This window comes from Melospiza georgiana, chromosome 18 (assembly GCF_028018845.1).
Source record: "Melospiza georgiana isolate bMelGeo1 chromosome 18, bMelGeo1.pri, whole genome shotgun sequence".
NCBI lineage: Eukaryota > Metazoa > Chordata > Aves > Passeriformes > Passerellidae > Melospiza > Melospiza georgiana.
In genome coordinates, this window is record NC_080447.1 from 8,327,675 (window position 1) to 8,349,683 (window position 22,009).

Genomic DNA, 22,009 nt, shown 5'->3' on the forward strand with positions numbered 1-22,009 from the left:
GCTCAGTTCTGTGCTAAGAGCCCAAAAATTGCACTAATTTGACCTTGCCAGACCTTTCAAGGGAACAATTATGTGGGTCTCTGCCATTATGCCTTTACATTTACAGTCTGCAGCCCTTCAAAGATGCAGGCACTTGCCTGGCTTACACTGCTCACATCAACATGATACAAATGAGCTACAGGCAAAGCAGGGCTGGGACAGGCATCCTTTGCAAGGGTTCTTGGGGAGCAGAAAATAATCACAAACCTCTCTCTCCCCACAAGGTGAAAAGCTTTACAAACCATGGACACTCAGGACTTTCCCCTTGTCTAAAGCCTCATTTTTCCTTGGAATATTTATCTTTCCTACATTTCCCCTCAGTAATAATCTAATCAACTAGAATTCTTCTGGTATTAATCAGATGAGCAAGGGAGCACTTCGTGGTTAATATTATCAATTGAGGATGTCAGGAAGGCTTTGACAGGATCACCCTTGGAATTTGCCATTTATTAACTAGGCCATTAGCTAAAATGGCATGGCTGGGGTGGGGCTGGTTTTGCTTTGCACAAGGGAGATGTCCTGGTTGAGGGTGGGGAAGCTGAGGGTGGTGGAGTTCTGTCTCCATCTGATTCAGAGATCTCAAACAGCTGCCCTGGCAGCCTTGAGATATCTTTCTCCATCTGTGCACCTCTCTTTGATTTCATAATCTCTTCCCATTATTGGGAAACCATCACAAATCAAGCTGGAGACTGAGCCAGGGGAGCTTGCACCACCACCTTGCGTAGGCTTGTGGTGCTGACCTGGGAGGACAGGAATGGAACCCCGCTGTCCCAGGCTGCTCTGCCAGGGGAGGAGACAGAAATGCTCCGAGCCCCGAGCCCAGGGCACCAGGAAGGAGGAGCTGGGTTTACAAACAGAGTCATATTAGACTTGCAGAAATAGCTGGGATACAAAGTAGGCACATGCAAAAATTTTGGGCAAGTGAGGAAAACAAATTGAAAAATTTGCTAAAAAAATTGTTTTCTCTCCTTGAAGTTTAGCACTGACAGATGAATACCCATGGTCAGGTAATGGAAGAATACAGGCAAACACTAAACAGGAAGCAATTTTAAAAACATAGCTGCAACATTCTTTCCCTCCAAGCAGGTTTCTATCCGAGATGCCAGAAGTTCTAAGCATCATTTACTGTATGCTCCAGACAACTTCACATGGGTTATTGCTAGAGGGAGCTTCCACAAACCTCAGTCTCAAAGATCACTGCACAGAACAGAGATAGAGGCACTCAGCACTAGAAGTCACTGGGCCATGATGCAAAGGGCTGAAGAGTGAAGAAAGTTCCCCTAATATATCATAGGGTATGTCTTTATTCATTCCTCATTCAGGCAGGAGCAGGGAAAGAAAATAAGACCTCTATTCAGGGCCCTTTTTTTTGTAGTACACCTCAGGAAAGACAGCAGGGACTCCCTCTGACTGCTATCCCACATGATGGCATAAAAGGAGTCTCTAATCCTCAGGGGCAATTGGAACACAAAGCTCCAGAGCAGAGATTCTGGGAAGAGGACAACAGGAGCTTCTCTGGACAGACACAAATCAGCACCTGAGGAGTGTGAGTGCAGCCCACTCAGGGGCCAGGTTTGAAAGCTGCCTCTAAATAGCATCTCCTGCTACCCTTTAAATGGAAGCAGCCCAGTGGTGTGGCCCAGCAGGGCAATTTTTAGATTCTTATAAACCCCAGAATCACAAAGGCATTGATTTAGAGCTTGCAGCAGCTCTGGCAGTCTGTGCACTGTAGTACCTGTCACTGCATCCAGACACCCCACAGCATTTGTTTGTCATGACTCACTGGAGTAACTGGACTCAGCAAGGAGCAGAACTGGACCCCCACAGAGCATTTACACATCGTCCTTTTGGACAGAGCTTTGAATACAGAAAGACAAAAACCAGCATTGGTATCTAAATTTTGTCCTTCCTGGCCAGCTAAAGAAAGAATTAGCACCAGAATCCAAATTGTTGCAGGAATAAAAGCACATCTAATCTACGCAGTCACCTCTTTATGATGCACACAGAGAACATATTTATGTACTTTCATTCACTCCCCCTTGAAATGTGGCAATTATGCATAGAAAGGCCTGAAAAAGGAGAGTCTTGAAATCTCTGTACAGTTTGTAATTTATAAATTTCCTAAATCACAAACCAAGATCTTGAGTTAGCCCTTTACCATTCATTCAGCACAAATAGAATTAACTGAAAATTTAACAGCTACTCCATAACTTCTCACATTGCCTATGGAAAAACCTATCAACTTATGTCTCAAAGTGCAGGTGTAAAATTCCTACTTCTCAATGTGTTCCAGCAACTGCTCTGATGAGGGAACATCCCAGAAAAAGTATTTCTTCACCAGGTACTTTGCAAAAGTATGGCTCTGAATCCAAATTCCCTAAACCAAAGTAATCTTCTTCACCTTACACAGATCACTTAGTCTTCATTTAGAAATAAGGTTATGGGTTCTCCTTGAGGCAGTTTGCTCCAAAAAGGTCCACCCAAAAGATAAATGAAAAGCCAAAAAAATGTCAACAAAAAATAGAGACTGAACCTAGCAAAACTGCTGCTGATATTCAGGAGCAGAAACCACATGCCTCTTGCCTGAACAATTTCCAAACCATAAATGATGTTTAATGTGGAAAAAGTCATAAATGTACAAAAGTTACTTCTAAAACCAAAAACACAGAATTCCTTACTTATGGCTTTGATGAATGAAGTGTTTTGTATTCTGGCGTCATGCTTGGCACTCTAAAGAACTTTTCTGCTCGCTGGAAATTAATGGCACTGCATGTTGGCATGTCCACTGGCCTGCAGCAGACTGGAGAGTGCCCTGCAGGATCCCAACACAGGCTGTCTCTGTTGACTGCTCAGCAAGGTGGAACAAGTTCTCCTTGCACCAGTCATATATCACAAAAAAGGGTTAAATAATACTGAAAAGACTTTAAATGGTTCTGTGCATTATGTTCTTCAGTGCTGTTGGCTCCTACCTGTCTTTCAGCCACTGTCCAATTCAGAAGGAAACAATGTGTGAATAAATCACGCACAAACCAGAAGCGGCTCACACAAAGCAAAGCAGATTAAGGTATTTCAAAGGACACAGGAATTAAGGAAACAGTGCTTTAGTCTCCTGTCTGGTACTGTTGATTTGCAGACATTTCCAAGTGTGTTCCAAAACTACATTTAAAATTAAGCTTTTAAAGTAAACACTTTCCACTGGGTGCCAAGATTGCTTTAATGCCAGAACAGAAAGCTCTGTCTGACACATGCATAATTTTCCAAGCCGGAAATATAACAAAGCATTTAATACAACAGACATCATTTGATAGTCTCAGCTCAGACTCCCAGCTGGCAGTGGCAGTAACCAGTCTTCCATCAACTGCATCCAAAAATGATGCTTGCCTAACTTGTTATCATGCAAAACATTAATGGGAGTATCTTCCTCTTTTGAAGTCCCTTAGAAATGGAAACATAGGCTGAAACTGCCTGGTACACAACCAGGCAGAACATCTGAGAACCCTTCCCAGGTGGAAGCAGACAGAAAAACATAGGGAAGCAGCCTTTTCTGTACTGTGAATCACATCATGTACACACAGGGGATCCATGGGAGCACAAGGAAGCAGAGCCAGTAACTATTTTATGGAAGAGCCATGCTGGAAGAAGTCAGCAAGCCTGGAGCTGCCTGGTCAGCTCTCTGAAGGCAGCACACGCTGTTCTGAGAGCTATCTGCTTTCTTTTCTCCCCTACGACTGGTTACTTTTTGCATTATGCAATCCCAAACTTTAGTACAAGGATCTTCTTATCTTCCTGGATCAGTGAGTGGCACAGGTTCTTCACTTCTTCACCTGGTATGAAAGAGAGCTATTTTAACTCCTTCACTTCCAAAAATGCACATATTTTTGGTTCTAAACACATGTATGACACCAGATCCTCAGGATAAACAACATTTGAGTGATAGTTTTCCTAGGCTTAAGTGGTCTGTTGGAAGAAAATCATAGCTGAAAATATGTGAAAATATTTTTAAAAAACCAAAAAAACCAACAAATCACAGTATGATTTGTTTAATGACACTTGGTGATGATCTGTAGCCTTGCCCCTCCACAGAGAAAAGGCTCATTACCTACCAAAGGATCTTTGTGAGCAGGTCCTGGTAGTTGTGTTCATCATTTCTAACAACCAGTGACTCAGTTTTCCTTTTCTCTTCCTGCACCTCACTGAGTGAATTAAACAGGCTGTCAGTGGCTCAAGGCCAAGTCCAGCCCTCTCTCTCTGACAGCACACTTCAATTTTGCTGTTCCAGCACTTCTTGTGGGACAGGTGCCCAGTAAGTGCTTTAGAAACCAGTGTTTACTATTCACAAGAGGAAGAATTTCAGGAAAAATACTATCCTAACATCCATGACAGGAGTTTTTTATAACCCTCTTGTTAAAGTCATGCTTTTGGTATGGCAGCCTTCTGAAATGCATCTCTTTTGGGGTTCAACCCATTCTAGAGCTGCAATTTTCTGTGTGCCTGGAGTGAACATTCCCTCAGGTCTGGTAGGATCCAGATCCATGGCAATGTTCTCCCTGGGAAGCAGTGACTAACATGCTCCTTAAAAACAAGTTGTTAGTTCTGAAGTATGTCAGAGGAAATATATTCCTGAACCTGCCCACTGCAGCACAGCTGGTCTTTCCTTAAGGCTGCAACTGAAAAGACCCAAATCCTTTGTGTCTCAGCAGACTCTCAATTCCTGAACAGGCAACAAAATTGAGTGTCCCCCCTAAGAGCTGATGAAGTTCTCTCTCTGTATTTTGCTGTCAGTGTATTTTGCTATTTGACTTCTAACAAGTTTTCTTTTCAACAGAAGCAACTTCTACATCACCTTAGAGCTCGTGCAGGTGGATCAGAGGCTGTACACACACTGACACGTCATGCATCAACTGCAGAGGGAATTAGCTTGAGTTCCATGGGACTGATGAGGCATTTTTCAGCATTTTCAGTTTTGTTTTACTTTCTTGCTCATTATTGAATGCTGCTCCTGCTTCTTATCCATTTGCAATGTGCCTGTGTCTTTAGTGCTTCTGTATAGCCCTCAGCAACCCACATGTTGTTCCCCTGCTCCAACCTGATGCTTGCTGGAAATTCTCCTATGCTTTTCCCAAAGACTGGGGCACTTTTTGCTCTTTGCTTTTTCTCAGCTATCATATCTGTTTTTCCTCACACCTTTTAAAAATTTGCCACCAAAACAGTCCAGTGTGCAACATAACAACAATCTTTGAGCAGTCATTCCTGGAGCTGCTATGGAAACAGAAGAATTGCTGGAAAAGAGTTTTCTGGCAACTCAGGCTCCCCACCTGCAGCCTGGGGCACACCACCTGAAGCTGCTATCATAATGCCTTGTCTCCTATCTCATTAGGGCAGAAGGTAAATTGTGATTCTTTATTCCTCAGCACAGATCAGAGAAGCATCCTGAATAAATTCCCCTTTTCTCTTTTTATATGATAATTTTATTTGGAGACTGCTTCCAATCTCTGTTCAAGAAATGCTTTGGAATGAAGAATACAGTAGTATACATTATTCAAATGGATAAAGATCCTCACCACTGTAATGCTGCACACCCGTTCTTTAAAAGTTGCTGTTAACCACTGAATGTTAACATTCTTTTTTTGCCCTAGCTGGACAACTCCATGATCAAAACTACACTCATTAAACATGTACCAAGTGACCACAAAAAGACCCCCTTATTTTCAGTAAATTAAACATAGTGTTAAACAGAGTGCTAAGACTGAGTCTGAGTTATCAAATGCAGAAGCTCCCAGCTTCAAACACATAGATCAAGGGACAAAAGCTATTGGTAGAGCTTTGAGTCAATGGAAACATTGGCATTATTTCTACCAGCATCGGTGAGAGCACAGACAGGTTACAATACAATAGACATTCCTGAACCCCAAATTACCTAAAAGAAGGAAATGGTCCTTGGACCAGGCCTGAAGCTTTCCAGGGAAGAGACATAAAAGTTTGTCCTGCTGCCACACAGACTTTGTTTGGTGACTAAGTATGCCTGAGTATCTTGTTAACATGCCCTACAATCTTGAAAGCTGACCCTTTGCAATAAGAAGTGTGACAAAGAAACAAGCTCTTGAATGGGGAAAAAAGGCTCTATGCCCCAAGCACTGTAACCCGAATAAGGGCCTTTCTGAAGGAACAAAGCTGCTTGTACACAGGTGCCTGCTCCTTCAGTCAGCGGGTAAAGTGCAAGCCAGCAACACTGTTGGGAATTGGGCAGCTCAGGAGTTTGAAGCAGAGGCCGGTCTGCTTTGTCTCTCGATGTCACAACAGTTCCTGAAAATTTCAGAGTTCCAGGAGAGCTGCCCGACTTCCTCTGAGCCGCTGCCTCCAAGCTGCATTCGCAACACTGGCGGCCTGTGTATTTCAGGAATGCAAAAAACTGGCACAGTGAGGTCTATGATTCAGCCAAGATGATGTGTTGGGACATGACTGAAGTTAATTAAAAGGAGCTTAAGACAGACAGACAAAAAAAAGAGTTTGCAAGACTTCTTAAAGAGCCAATTAATTATTATTTGTGGCTGCACACGCCAGCTGGGCCACAACATGGAATCTCCCCAGCCCTTACCACTCACCTCAGAGTCTTTATACAATGCCAAAGAAAACCCATATGCAGGTCAGCCTTTGGGAGCTCTGGGCCAAACTCCCTCCTCTAAAGGTGAGCAGAACTTTACATTCAGCAGAACAGACTTGTTTACACCCACAGATATATGCTTGGTCTAAATCGTGGACACAGAGTAAGAAATGAATGATATCTTGGTTGACACGTAAAAAAGCATGGGATCTGCAGAGCAGGATGACCCAGTGCCAATTGTTTTTGTAAACATGAACGGGAAAAGGAAGGACTGGCTCCACCTGGAGTCAGGGTGGGGGAAGAGAGAATAAATGTGAATAATTTCAGCCCCTCTACTCCATGATAGTGATCATTTTCACTGCTGCACAAGGCACCCATACTTAAAGAAGCATAATTTCCCTGAACACATTTCCAGACTAGTTTCCTATAAGAAATTAATTGCCTCATTAGCAATTCCCTAAGACTCTGAATTCCTTTAAATTCCCAAAGACTAAATTCCAAGTCCCAAGTCTATGGACCTAAACCCTTCATTACTTCCCTGAGGGCAGCTAAGCAATATTCACATGTGTGAGCAACCTCCTTGCTTTCAGTTCTCCGTACATTCAGCCAGCGCTGTCCCAGAGGCACAGCTGAGCAAAGACAGGAGCGGGCCTTGCCCAGCCTTGGGAACTCAGAGCCACATCGCTGCACAGACAGAGCACTCAGAGCTCCCACGGACTGAGCGGGCTGCCTGACGCACGCTGACCGAAACCTGCACTTTCCCTGCTCAAAAGGCCAGAGGGTGCTGAGGTCTGTCAGTAGCTGGTGTGTGTGTTTGACAGGAGGTTACAAACTTCAGGTGGCTGCGGGTGATTGCAGCTCCGAGGCTGCCGTGTGCGTGTGACTGGCACGGCCGGGCTGCTCCCGCGGCAGGGCCAGGAGCCTCCCAGCGCTGCAGGCCCCACACCTGCTCGCACAGCCCTGCCTGCACGTAGACCTTGGCAGCCCCTGTGGCATTTGCTGGGGTGGGGGTGGGAAGACCACGGTGTCATTTACACACAGGTTGAGCAAACCAGGTGCAATCAGTTTGGGTTTGGCTGAAGAATCCTCCACCCTTCTCGAGCTATTTAACCCCTGCAGTGCCAAACCTTTATGCACGCCCAGGACAATAACAGCATTAGTCTGCAGAGGAGGCATTTGTAGATCAGTCATCATTCTCATATTGCCAAAGGCAATGCAGGAGGGATAGGTCATATTGAGAGAAAGATAGCCAGCCCTCCAGCTACTGTACTCTTAAAATTATTTTAATCAAAGCAATAAATATACACAGTAAATATAAACTCAGCTGTTATCTGAAAATTGTTTCATTGTCCTGTCACCTGGCTTTGGACAAGCTAAAATGATGCATGATAACCCTTTGAACAGCACAGTATAGGGATAAATATGCTGCAGATGCAATGGGCAAGAAGGTGGCAAACAGACAGTGGACAAGCCAAGCCTTCAGGACAGGGAAGTGATGCAGCACTGCCAGCGCAGTCCTGGGACACAGCTGCACGCTCAGGCCAGGTCTGTCCCATGGTAGAGAGACAGGAGCCCTGGGATCTATGGTCTGAAAATTGCTCTCTGGAACACCCACTTTTGCCTTCACACCCATTGAGCTCTCTGGTTTGTGGGGTATACAGCTTGCAGCTCTCCCATACAGGAAGATTTGAGTATGCAGTTTGTAGGGGGTGGACGATTACCAGACCCTGACATCAGGGGTTCATAAAGTCAACCAAGGGGTGTTTACTCCCAGTCTGTTATGTTCCTCAGAATTAATACCATAATAACAAAGGCTGAATTTCCCTATGGGAAATCACTGAGTGCAGATTGTTCAGTCTGTGGGGGACATGTCTGCAGAAAGGCCTGGAAGAACAGATTTTATTTGAGTTTCTGTTTCCAGGTGTTCTAAACCTTTCACAAAGGGCTGAAGAAACAGGGGAGGGTCCTGGGGGGAAAGTCCCGATTTAAAGTAGCTTAACGCCTTGCTGGATCCTCGCTGAATGCAGTTTCAAATTAGCAACTCCAGCAGGAAAAATGCTTCTCTCGACCCCTGGGGGGTCAGTGCAACACCCAAGCACTGGCACAAGGCAGAGCTCAGATTTGACACAAAGGACTGGGTTGCTCACCTCTCTCAGGGGCTGAAGCCCGGAGAAAGGGGCACTGCTTCCAGAAAGGGACAAAGCCAGCCAACCCCACAACAAAGGACACTTTTCAGCAGCACATGAAAGGAGGATCTGGCTCTGCCCCTCCGGCCAGACCCCACCCCTCGCGGCGTGCAGGCCTTGCCCCAGCCAAATCTAATCAAGTCTGACACACAAGACAACACGGACGGACACTTGCCTTAGGCAGCCCCCTCATCTGCTCCTCACCCACACATCTCCCCCCGACGCACAGGGCGCTTCCTTGCTTGAAGAGCTGAGGCCAGCCCAGGCCCCATCCCTGCCGCCATCGCCCCCTCCGCTCGGGCAGGCACCACCCCACAGCCCCGCGCCCCCGGAGGGTGAGGGGAGCGCCTGATGGAGCGGCTCTGCCCATGTGTGGGGAAAGGCAGCCCCGACCCTGCTGTAGTGGGGCACGAGCATCGCCTGCTTGCAGCCACTGCTGAGGCTCCCTTTGCCTTAGAACCTCCTTAACTGCCCCCACGTACCTGGAGGAGTCTGTGCCCCCCAGCCCTTACAGCTTAAAGCACAGCTGAGTGTTGATTAAAGTACACAGGAACTGGGCCAGATCCTCAATAATACAAGTGGTCCTTCAGATAGGTGAAAAAACCCCCAAAGCTTCATAATAATGCATTTAAGCATTGCTGGGACAATCAAGTAACTGCTGAAGGTAGAAATCAGCTCAAAGCAGCCAGACCAGTCTCCTAATAGCAGAGAAGGCTGAATATTTCCTAAAATTGTCCCTCCTGCATTATCTACACCATTCCTCAGGTCAGGACTCAGTATGCTCCAGAGTGGGCGAGAGTCTAGCAAGGAAAGCTGAATAAGCATTGCTTGAAAGGGAGGAGGCAGGAATTCACCAAAGTGAAGAGGAGGAGGAGAGAGCAGAGGCTGTTTTTAGAAGTACTGGCACCACCTTTGTCTGCAGTGGCCAGGAAAATGGTTGGAAGCCCCATGACTTGAGCAAGAGACCCAGACCTGGGAGCCAGAGGAGGAAGGGACTTGGCAGAAATTCCCCCGCAGAGCCAGGAATCATTTATGCAGCAGAATATTCAGCTTGGCCTCACTGCAAAGAAAAGCTGCCAGATACCTGATCGTGCCACCAGTATATTAGCACTCCACTCCCCTGCTCTAATATAGTCATGAATCTTCTTCATGCACTTCTATCTTCCATTTGATCAGTTTTACACAGCTTCTCTCCAGCCCTTCTTCCTTCACCGCCCTGGGGCCATCACAGCATTCTCCCAGAGCCATGGGTGTCCCATCCCCCTGGCTCCCAGCTACCCAGCCTCATTCCTTCCTCACTTGCCCTTTGGGCACTGTTGTCCCACCCTCTCCTTTGAGAGTCTCATAGCACATGGAAGGGTGCAAAGCACCACTCTGGCCTCCCTAGGGTTAAAGACAAAGAGGCCAAGTATCAAAGAGCCAACTCAGGGAACTTTTGGCACCTGCAGGAAGCTGAGATAACCTGGCTGATGCATTGCTAAACTCACTGCTTCAGTTTATCTTTACCCTACCTCTCTGAACTAGCTGCATGTAGCTCACTGCATGGTGCAGTGTGGCATAAAGCCCTGGGTAGCCAGAATGTCTGCAGGAGACAGAGCAGACAGAGGAATATTCTGTCACTGCATTTATTTTCTTGCTTGCACCACAAAAAGAGAGTGAGAGGCTCAATATTAGGCAGCTGTAGCACCTGACACAGTATCACAATTAAAAATGCACCTTTCCACAGTGCAGAAAGTTGTCTGCAAGGGTTGGTGCTGCCAGCTTACACTGATGGGCAAAGTCTGAGAGGTTTACACCCATGCCAGCCAGAACTTTGAAACAGCAGTGCCACTTCAAATACATACAGACATCTAAAAGCTTCACTAGCAACTGATAGTCATGTCCTTGGTTTCTGAGCATGTTTGCCCCTTTTCTACTTTAAAAAAATGAAGCAGAACAGTTTTAACTGTTAGAGACTTTTCAGGGCATAGCCATACACCAAATAATTTCCCTTTGCTATAATCCATAGAAACAAAAATGACCCTTTTAGAAAGGCTATAATCAGCTGGTTAGAATGTGCATATCTCTCTTCCCAACAAACACAGAAACATAAATCTACACTTGAGTTGTAGTCCTGTTTTAACATGTCATCTACTAAGACTGTCAATTTCTAGCTATGAAAATCTGTTGTTGGGGAAATAAAATCCTAGCTGAAAGTCTTGAGCTAAAGCAATAACTATCCTGGAAACATTTGTTAATGAACAAATGACTGTGTAAAACATTGCATTGACAATTGTATTTTGTACAATTGTATTTTAATTATCCTCTGTGTTGACAAGAAACATAAACATATCCAAATCCACTTGGTCAGTGCTAAAAACTGAGACAGAAGAAAATTCACTTTGGACCTGATACTTACCACACTGGGTTTGAAGTCACACAGAACTGGTTCCAGACCTTGTGTCCAATGAATCCTGCTGCAGACAGGACCTGCATTCTTTCCCTTTTAGAATAAATGCTTGCACAGGGAAGGCCTTGTGCCCACATAGCAAAGTAGGTGACGGCAGCAGGTATGGAGGGAAGCACAGGAATGGATTTTTAATCATAGCTAAAGAGGATGACTGCTAAGCATAGAAGTACAAACTTTGTTCTTGGATACTTCAAATTACAAAAAGTTTGGTCCCTGCCTAGTTTTTGCAAGTTAGCTGGATTACCATCGTGCATTTCTTTCCACTCATTCAGGCCATGAGTTTAAGGCTCCTGAAAGGCACCAGATATTGGGGGTAGGTAGGGTGTATTTGTTTGTTTGACCTCACCTTGCAAAAACAACAATAAAAGAAGGGAAAAACATTGGATGGCTTGAGATTTACTTTCCAGCAGAGTATGACTAAGGCAGGGAGGCAGCCTGGTAAATAGACTCAGGACTTTGGGGTGGGACAAAAACATACAGAGAAACTCAATAGAAAATAAACAAGATAGATAGAAGTTTCCAGTCATTAGTAGAGTGAAGAAAATGGAGACCAAACAGGTGATTGGGAGGCAGTTTTTGTGGACACAGCCTAGAAGGGAGGAGAGCCAGGAGTTTAATCTCCAGGCATCTCCAGGCACAGCCTATTAATATGGAGCCAGCAGACTGACAGACTGAAGTAATAGGTGAGAAAAGCAAGGGCAGAGAGACAGACCAGAGAATAAAGCTCACATGGAGGTGAGTGGTCCAAATGCTGTGCTGGACCCTGTTTTGGTTAGTTGCTGTTGTGTAACTGGAGATTTCACATTGGCTTCCTGGAAGTCTATAGTATTCAGGAATCTCCCCCAGGGAACTTGCTGAATGGAAGAGCACAGTGACCAAGGTGAGCCACAGGCAGTTAGTGGGAGGTAGAACAGAAAAGGTGTGAGGGTGAGGATGAGGAGAGAAAGTATCTAAGAAATACAAATTGATGCTGGTTTGTGGGACAGGGAAAATCTGAAGAGGAAATGATACCAGACAAAAGGAAGGTCCTAGGAGAGAACACAAGTTCTTTGAACTGAAATTCTGCTTTACTTTAAAACACACACGTTGCAACAGAGATGCACATACACACACACAAACAAGTCAAGTATCCACATGAACACAGTTGGTTCTGGATATCCCTTCTTTCTTTAATTGGTCCCAGGTGAGGCATCAACAATCACATCTGGAAATTTTTATACAAATGGCAGGAAAGCCAATGACTCGGGTCACAAATATTTCACGCTCTCTCTTTGCCAGAAACACAGGACAAATGTGGTTTACATCTGCCTCCCTATAAATACACACACACTTGCAAGATTCTCTGCTATGGCAAATACTTGTGCATGTAAAAGCAGAGCTGGTCAGTGTTCCTCCCATCCACCCAAAGGAAATTTGGTCAGAACTAAGAAACTGGATGCTGGGTGACACCTGCAGTCCAGGTCAGGCCTATTGTCAGTATCAGGATCAAGAGATGGCAAAGACATCCTTCCTTGCTGGCTGTAGAAGCAAAACACAGAATCAAATTACATGGATGAGCACTTTCAAAAGCTGCTGCAGCCCCTGCCTTCCAGACCCATACTCTCTGTGAGACCACAGTGTCAGGCACACCCAGTTTCTGTCTGATATGCAAACTCAGCTTAACTTTCAAAAGCTCACCTTTCAAGAAAAAAAAGCCACTGGGTCCTCCCTTAATCCCCTACTCTTCCTGCCTCAGGTGCCAGCTACCACCTGAGTTTATCCACAGGGAGTCAACAAGAAACTGTAATAGTTTCTTGTCTGTGATGCACAAATTCAAGCAAAGCACTGCCTGACTTAATTAGTTCTACCCAGAGTGCACTGGTGCTGCAAAATGCTCTACAAATACAACTCATCTCAGCAGTAAGGACCAACCTCTTGGGCATCAGAGGATGAACTCAGATCAGGTTCTAACAGTAGCACTGTTTCCTAGCAGAAGCACTGTGTTCAGCTTCTGCACAACTACTCTATGAGCATTAGATTTGCAAGAGATGGACACTGTTTCAACAGTTCTCAAAATTGCAGAGAAGCTGTATTTCTCTTCACTGCTAGCTAATTCTTAGAAGAACCACAATATCTTTGCTCTTCTGAGATGTCCTGCTAGTGTAGGTGATGCTGTTGGTAGGTGGCAGTGGACACTGGATGAGGAGAGCTGAGAGGGATGCTGGGTGCAAGAGTGTGCACAGCAGGCAGAGCCGGGCAGGGACAGCTTCCACACCCCGAATGAGCCAACTCTGATCCTATCTGTGGCAGCTTTGTGTTGCTCCAGGGGTAAAGAGACTGCAGAGGTGACTTACCTAGATGTCAGAGGGAATCTCCTAATGCCACCTAAGCAATCCAAGTCCATATTTTTTCATTCCCTCTGCCTGCCCTTGGCATAGTGGATGTTCCAGTAGTGGTTTACAGAGCTCAGCCAACTTCTGGGTAGCAGGGTATGACATGGCTCACTGCACCCCTAGAACAGCCTGGAGTCTGCAGCTCTGAACTCCAGGATGATGAACCTGCTTCACAGACTTTGATCAAAAATAATTTTCCGCACTGAGGAGATTGCCTAAAGCTAAAGACACAACTTTACCTACCTCTGAATGTCCACTGTTAAGCTTCCCACCATCAGAATTTGTAATGGACAAGAGTCAACAGCACCCAGCTACTGTATCTCTTGGGTTTGACCTTTTCCCTTAATCTGTGGCATTTAACTAGAGCACCTGACCATATTTTCTCTCATCTAAAGCTTTAAAACAAATTGGAAAGTTCCAGGTATGTTCAAGTAGAAGCTGATCACTCAAGCAGAACAGGACAGCAAGAAACACATTCTCTTAAAGTCAGTGGAATTCCAGAGGCAAAGCACTTAAAATTGACAAAACGTCATCATTTTTCATTCAATGTTTAATTAACACATTCAATTTACCTCTACTCCCACTGTTGTGAGAGAGATTAATAGCTTACTAATTTTAGGTGTTTTTTTAAGGATTAAAGAAATTTGATTAAACATTTCATCTCTTGACTGTTAGATCTTTAGAGCACTCCATCAGCCAGGCTCAGATCTGTGATGCTGCTGGTTCCTGTCTGAGCCTCACAAGTCCAGAACAGGTGCTCCCCTACCAGGTGCCTCATTTGCCTCATTCTCTTTGGACCCCTACAAGAGACACTGCTGGAAACAGAATCACTGAACTGATCAATGAGTTTGTCATGGATGGCTCACACCAATTCCTGGAGCTTTCCAGAAGCCCACACCAGGCTAGCCAGCATGGCAGGACCAAGGAAAACTGAACCAAGTAGAAGCAGCAATGTTTGGAGTCCTGGCTCCAAGTGCTGACAGACAGTGCCGTGCTCCGATTTATTCTCTGGAGCCTTTCTAAGGGCACACATTGAAATGACCTCCCCACGTGTCTCATCTGGTATGCCACAGGTGTGAGGCTGTTGCTGCTCTTAACATCTTTTAAGTGTTCCACCAGATGAAAAGATGAATTCCCTTTGTTCCTTGGAGATGGAGTTTCTTTCATTTCCTGCATAAGGATGCAGTGCACACCTCCAGTAGAGGGAACAGATGATGTAGCCTGGAGGGCAGGGGTGCATTTGCATGGGGTGGGCTATCAGGTGGGTTTGCACAATTAATCACTTGCACCCATTGGGCTGCACAGGGCTGGCAACAGCACAACTGTTCTGAGGGGTTGCTCTGTATCACAGGAGCTCCAGAGAAGAAAACCATCATTTCAAACCTTTTTGCTCTCAACCCATGGAAAGAGTCCCCTTAAAACCAAAGCTGAATGAAAGGACCATGATTTAGCTTATTTGCATATGTGATTATGTAAATCAACCTACTGCTTCTTATCCCATGGCAGCAGAGCTGCCTGCAGAAGAGCCTCCAGTGGAGAAGATTGGATTATGGAAAGGGACATATGCGTGAAAACAGGTCCTGGCTGCATATTTAGAGTTCATCAGCAGGCACGTGGAAAGAAGGGGGATTTAACCCTTCCCTGTCAGAGAGAGAGGACAGAGAAAAACAGAAAAACAGTGCAATAACCATGGAGAATGCTTAGATACAATGCAGCAGCCTTTACTGGAACATGTTTAATGAAGTATTTTGTGATCACTTGGACAGCTGTGTGCAAAAGGGTTAATGATCACAAGCCAACAGAAATCAAAATGGTGAAACAGTTCTAGCTGCAGAATCATCACAAGAAGAGCCACCTCATTCACATGTCATTGTCACCTTGTGATGTGCACAGTTCCTGCTTGTTGCTCACCAGCATTCCCAGTACCCACCTCCTGGATGCATGTTCAGCATTCCCAAGCAGCTCTCCTGTATCCCACTGCTGGCTGCACTGTCATCTGCTCCAGCCTTCAGCTGCCACCCCACAGGTGCAGCAGCCAAGCCTGTGCCAGCTGCACTGCCCAGGACATGCCATGGCCCTATAACTCCTTACCCTTTATTATGGATCTGCCTGCCTGGCACCCCACTACCTCCCAGGGGTGCCCAGGGCAGTAACAAAGCAGCTTTTTATCCCTGAGAGGCTCAACAGGCCCCATCGATGGAGCAGCACTGCTGGGGTTAACACAACCCCTGTCCAGCATATCTAAGCATCTGTAGGACGGGAACAGCAAACAGACCAGGCCATCTCCATCCAGAGGAAACAGGAGCAGCATTCCGGGATGCACAAAAACTGCTACATAGTATTTTTCAATCTTTAAATAATCTCTTACTAGGGCTAATAGGGCATCTCTCACAAAAACAAAACAAAACAAAACAAACCCACAAACAAACAAACAAACAAAAACCAACAACAACCAAAAAAATCATTAAAAGTAACAAAAGGAAAAAGAACTGGCACTTCTAAAGAACATGGCTAATATGAATCAGCCATCTTACAAGTAGTAATTTTAAACTGACTACAGGAGTAAGTGACAATAACTTTAGGATTCCAAGAAATGTCCCAAAGCAAAACTAAATATGTTTCTGGATTTCTCTTTGTTCTAAAATTTAAATCAAGAGTCACTCAGCTTTTAAAGCAACCTTTGACCAATTTAAAGTTTCTAAACCAAGGGAAATAAAGTAGATGCTTTGGAGGAATTTTGCATGCATGACACAAATTCAAAGCAAAAGGTGTTGTGTGGGGGGAGGGTGGGTTTTGTTTTGTTAATCCCAACAAGACTGGCAAAACAAAGGGGGATTGTAGCAAAACTTTGGGTTGACCCAGACCAGGAACATCTCTTCAAGTTATTCTGTTGTTACCTACCCTGGGTCAGCCACCCTAACCCATCCATTGTGAATATATGGAAAAGCACATACAGCAGCTGACACTGGCTAACTCTGGCTCATTTTTCTACTGTAAGCAGGACTAAGGTGAGATCAAACAGTGCTGAGTCAAACCCAGACTTTGTAAAATGGTAGAATTATGCACAGCCTTGATAGTCCCAGAGGACCCACTTCAAATATCTGCAGTTTGAAGTGTAAATGAATAAAAGAAAATTCCTTCACTGACAGGATTCCTCGTCCTCCTGGCTTCCTCAGGATCATCAGATTTGATGCCCTCAAGGACAAGATCAAATTCAAGATGATGGAGCATCTGTAATGTATCTGTGCTTGAATCCTGCAGTTTAGATGTCAGCTTCCTCTTCTGTGGTGCCAGTGCCTCTGCAAATCATGCTCAGAATCAGGGAACAACCAAATGCGTGTTTGTTTTCACCATCTTCAGAATTAAGAGAGGGGATTAGCTGTGGGGTTTCTTGCATGCCAGCTGCACTGCTTTAGCCATAGCACTGTCCTGATTCTATGGTAGAAAGGATGACACCAGAGGAACAACATCCATCTAGCTCCAGCAAAAGTATTCTGGCAACTTGCAAGATAATTACTAAACTTCCACTCATTTTTGGTTTTTTCCTCACAGTGGAATTCAGGGTATGTGGTGGTTGGAGTCCAAACAGCCCTAGAGGCTTGTATGGGAGGGACTGCCAGTCATGGTCACTCCAGAGAGGAGGGAGAAGGCAACAGAAAGGAAGGAATCCAGCTGAGGGAAGGAACATGCATGCAGACAAACCCATCCCACTGAGGATTGCAAGGAGGAGCAGCATGCTGAGTTCAACACATCCTGAGGGACAGAGCTTGGAAGCAATGAGAAGGTCTCTTGGATGCAGTCAACAACAGCAGTATGAGCTGGCTGCTGGCAAGGGCTGTCGATGGCAGCGTTCACATGATGCTGCTTTTTCCCATTTTGAATGCCCCCTATCAGGCTTGTACCACTCCAAAATACCAAGACCCCATGTACACTGAACCTCTTCTCTTCAGCCTCCTCAAGGCTGGCCATGGACCTGTGCTGTTACCTGTATTTGGGAAGGCCTGGGAGCAGCTGCTGACAGCCCCTGATCTCTGCAGTCAGGAACTGACAAAGACGTGGCAAATGTACCCTGCAGAGACAGGCTGGCACGTTTAACCTACACCAGCTGGAAAAGTGACTGCTGAATACTGGAAAGTGCTTTATCCACGGGGTTGGTCTAAGGCAGCTCTTGCCAAACTGACCAGGAGCTTTGTGCCCCAACAGCAGGGTATTCTGTACCCACAGCAGGTTCAACAGCCCGGGTCAGGGTGTGCTCTCAGTGCAGCTGCTGGAGCACTGGCAGTGCCCTGGCCCCAGCCTCAGTGCCAGCATCACTGCCATGAGGCAGCCAGGCCCAGCCTCAGAGGTTCACTCCAGCAATGCCTTCCCGTTCCCGGCTGGCTGTCTCCCATGTGGCGACGCACAGCACTATTCACCCGACCATTGGCCCAGCCCAGAACTGTTTTTATTAGAAAACACTAAGGAAAGCCTTTCCAAGCCTCAGAAGAATCATCTTGTAAAGATCTGGGCTTGAGATGCCAAATGATTGCTGCTTTGGCGGAGTCTGCACATTCATTTTTTATTGGTCACAAACGCTTTCCAGATGCTGGCATGCTGGCTGCAGATTGCAACTCTGGGGACTTGGCTCCCAGCCCCAGTCACTTTGTTAAACTCTTGACCTGCTGTGGGTTAAAAGAAGCAGGGAATGGGACTGAGTCACCATGAGGGCATTGCTAAGAGAGAGTGCGCACTACACAGCAGAGACCCATTTCAGCAGCTTTCTGTGCTCAGCTGGCATGGAAAACATTTAAGGTGGTCCACAGCAATCCAGTTCAGTTGCCAAAGCTGGTGAGAACTGCAGCACAGCACCAGCCTGGGCTTTAGGAGCAGGGGCAGAGAGCCTGCCCTGCAGCTGGATTTTCCACATTGCAGCCCATCCACTTTCCATCTTCTTTTCCTCTGCACAAGTGGATTTCCCATCCCTGCTGCAATACTAAAGCAATCCTCTGAGCCAGGGCCATGTGCAAGACCAGACTGAAAGCTGAAGCCAGGAAACCTTCCTTGGGTTCAGGTTTCATGACAAGCCTGAAGCTTGTTCATCAAGAAGGTTTGCAAACCAATGGGGAAAAAAAGGCTTTCTGGATTCTCAGTTGTTGGTGTCCCAAGTTAGAGGGAAAAATAAAATCAAAAAAAGAAAGGGGGATGTGAACAAACAGAAGGAAATGCAATTTTGATGGAGCTGTTTGATATTTTTCTGAATTGAAAAAAATTCCTTTTGAAAAACATAGCTGTTACAAATCATTGGGTTTTTTCTCTCCCTCAATAGGGCAGTTTAAAAAAACCTAGTATTTTGCACTTTTGGATAGATTTCCTAACTGAAATTCTGCAGCCGATGACTTTCTTTAATCTCAGTTTTCAAGAAGAAAAACTTCTCTCAAAACCTCAATTTGAAGAGAACACTTTTAGCTGAAATGAAATTTTTGATGCTGCTTTGAAATATGCAGCCAAAAGCAGTATTTCAGAAAATGCATTTCCATTCAGAACTTCTGGACAGGAAGGAAAATAGTTCTTGATAAGATCAACTCTGGACAGGAAGGAAAACAGTTCTTGATAAGATCAACAGACCTGAGCTTTGGTGCAGTTTCCCCTTCTGCTTCTGGGGCAGGGGGTGCTCAGGGAACAGAGCCCCTGCACAGGTCCTCTGCCCAGGACATCACCTCAAGGCTCTCATCCTGCTCTCCCACCCACTCCTTTTACAAAGTGCTGCCTAAAGCACAGCCCTGAGGAGCTCCTGGGCTCTGTGCTTGGGCAGATGATGAGCTGTGCTGGATGCCAGGCAGGACACAGACAGGATGGGAGGCTGCTGCTGGGAATGGCTGGTTACCCTTCAGCTGGGGGACACTGCCAGCAGAGCTCTGCTTGCTCCCCTCCACCCTCCAGCTGGGGATGGAGACTTTCCAAGATGCTGAGGGACATCTGGGTGAATCACAGTGCTCTGGGTGTTCACTTCTAACCTTTCTTCAGACCTTTGTGGGAGCTCAGTGTCACCCACAGACCGTTCATTAGAGCAGGCAGGGCCACAGGGGCTTCAGCAAAAAGGAGAGAGTGAATGAGCCATTCGTTCTGCTTAAGCCTTCAACAGCCACACAGGGGAGAGGCTTCAGTGGGAGCTGGGATCTCTTTGTGCTCATCCTCCTCAAGAGAGGCCTGCCCACAGCTCTCCTGGCCACGTGTGCAAGCAATGCCTGATCCCTTCAGCAATACTTGTGCAAACAGAAAGCTCTGCAGTCCAGAAGGAGTACTGGGGGAAGGTTTTATCCAATGGATCTGGTCCAGTGATGCTAATTAAATCATCACATTAGAGCTGGGGGCTTTCTTGAGTAAGTGTTAGCACTTGAGCTGAATTGGAGCTCAGATCACAGCCAGGTGTGCTCCCTGGATCCAGAGAGCCCTGCCAATCTCATTTCACTTGTGATGCTCAGGCCAGCTCCAGCACAGTCTCCAGAGATGAATAAAACAGGGGAACAACCCAGTGTAAACCTGAAATCTTTTAGATTCAGCCAAGTGGAAATCCAGCCTGACTCCCCACCCAAAACCAAACAAGTGAGAAAAAAAGAGAAAGTTTTACATAATAATCTCTCCAATGTTACAGCAGACAGTGTTTCTCCAAGGACATTATGTAATGTCTCGTAAGGGCTTTTAGCTGAATTATCAGGTGACTTGCACAATTACTGAAGAGAAAAACAGAATCACAGGTGAGCAGTAGGTGTGAGAATACACATCTGCCTGTTATACATTAGCAGCTAGAGAAATGATTCAGATTGAATGAGATGTCACTGGAGATAGGCTCATACAGGTTCAGAGGACCTGGAGCTGTTTCAGTCTGACTTTCTGGCCCATGCCTCTCTCATCCAGCATGAGGGAGGACCTCTCCACAATCCTTTGTAGAGGCACAGACTCTCCAGGGTGAATTTTGCTGCCACCTCAGATCTTCAGGCCTTTACAACAGGAATCCCTGTTCTGAGACTGACTGGTTGTGTCACAGTGACAAAAAAGAGAGCTCTTGGCAATTTCTTCTCCCACAGTCCAAGGATGGGAAGGATGAAAATATTCCAGATTAATTCCTACTATTTAGATGCTGATGTTTACTTCCAGGCTGTTCTCTCCCTTGCCTCTTCTGCTCACTGAGAGCTGTAGGGGTACAGGAGGAAGAACATATGCAAGCAGAGCCAGTACATCAGAAAATATAACCCCTCATGCCAGCTTACTGACTTCTACCTCACAGCAAGAAGTAGGGGAAAAAAGCCCCAATAGCAAATTTGCTCCAAATCTCTCCCTTCTGAGGTTAGGAACCTTCTAATTACCAGCTAAAGTTACTACTGGCTTGATGATGCCCATCTGGTCATGTGCCAATATTGCCTTTAGTCTAAGCAGTTGTCCTCCTCCCTGGCATTTACCTCTCCTTTTTCTCCTTTTCTGTGTATTTATAGAATTTCTCTCAGCCTTCACTGCACCAGATTAAAGTTTTATTGAGGGCAGATTAATGCAATGGGTTTTACATTCGCTTTTGCCATACATTGGTCTGTATTTGTCCAGCTTCAATATTTGAATGAGGCAGCTTTGTTTTCAGATCAGCATTGTCCTTTTAGCACATTGCTGAAGAGGTACCTTACAGCTTCATGAAAGCAATGAATCCTCTATTGCTGTGCAGAGTGCTTTGCAACAGAATAAATATCCACATGAAGACAAATCTACAAAGTGCTATCAACATGGTAATTGTTGAAGCAAGGGGTAGATATTAGCACACTGAAGGCAAGAGAAGAATAAGGTGGATGGTACTGTCTCAGCTACCGTTGTTTGAAAGAGAAGGCACTTGGCAGAATGAAGAATTAACTTCCAAAGAAATTGAGACATTGAGTACTGCTCTTCAGCAAGCCCCTAGGCAACAAATTGATGAACTTCTCCTACAGAAGAGGAAAAAATAAGTGTTGCCAAATTTTTAATATTTCAGTGTATTTTCTGTAGATGGTTCTAGTAATAGCAGAATAATAACGCAATTGGAGTCATAGAATTTTACCACAGGAAACATAAACCCTTAATAATCCCCCACTTGCACCATAATCAAATTGCTGGTACCATAACCTTTTGTGGTAAAACCAGACAGACCAGCAAAGGCAAATGCCTCTTGGGTGAGTACATGCCAGTCTCACATGATGTTGGGATGAGATAGGAAGGCTTTGTCCTTCTGGTTTTGTGTTCCATAATGCTTTCCAGTGTAGTAATATAGCTTACATGCATACTATCCTCTATCCTGTGAGTGCAACACGGAGATGTATATGTGATATGTGATGCATTTAAGCCAGTATGCAGCTGGTTTAAATAC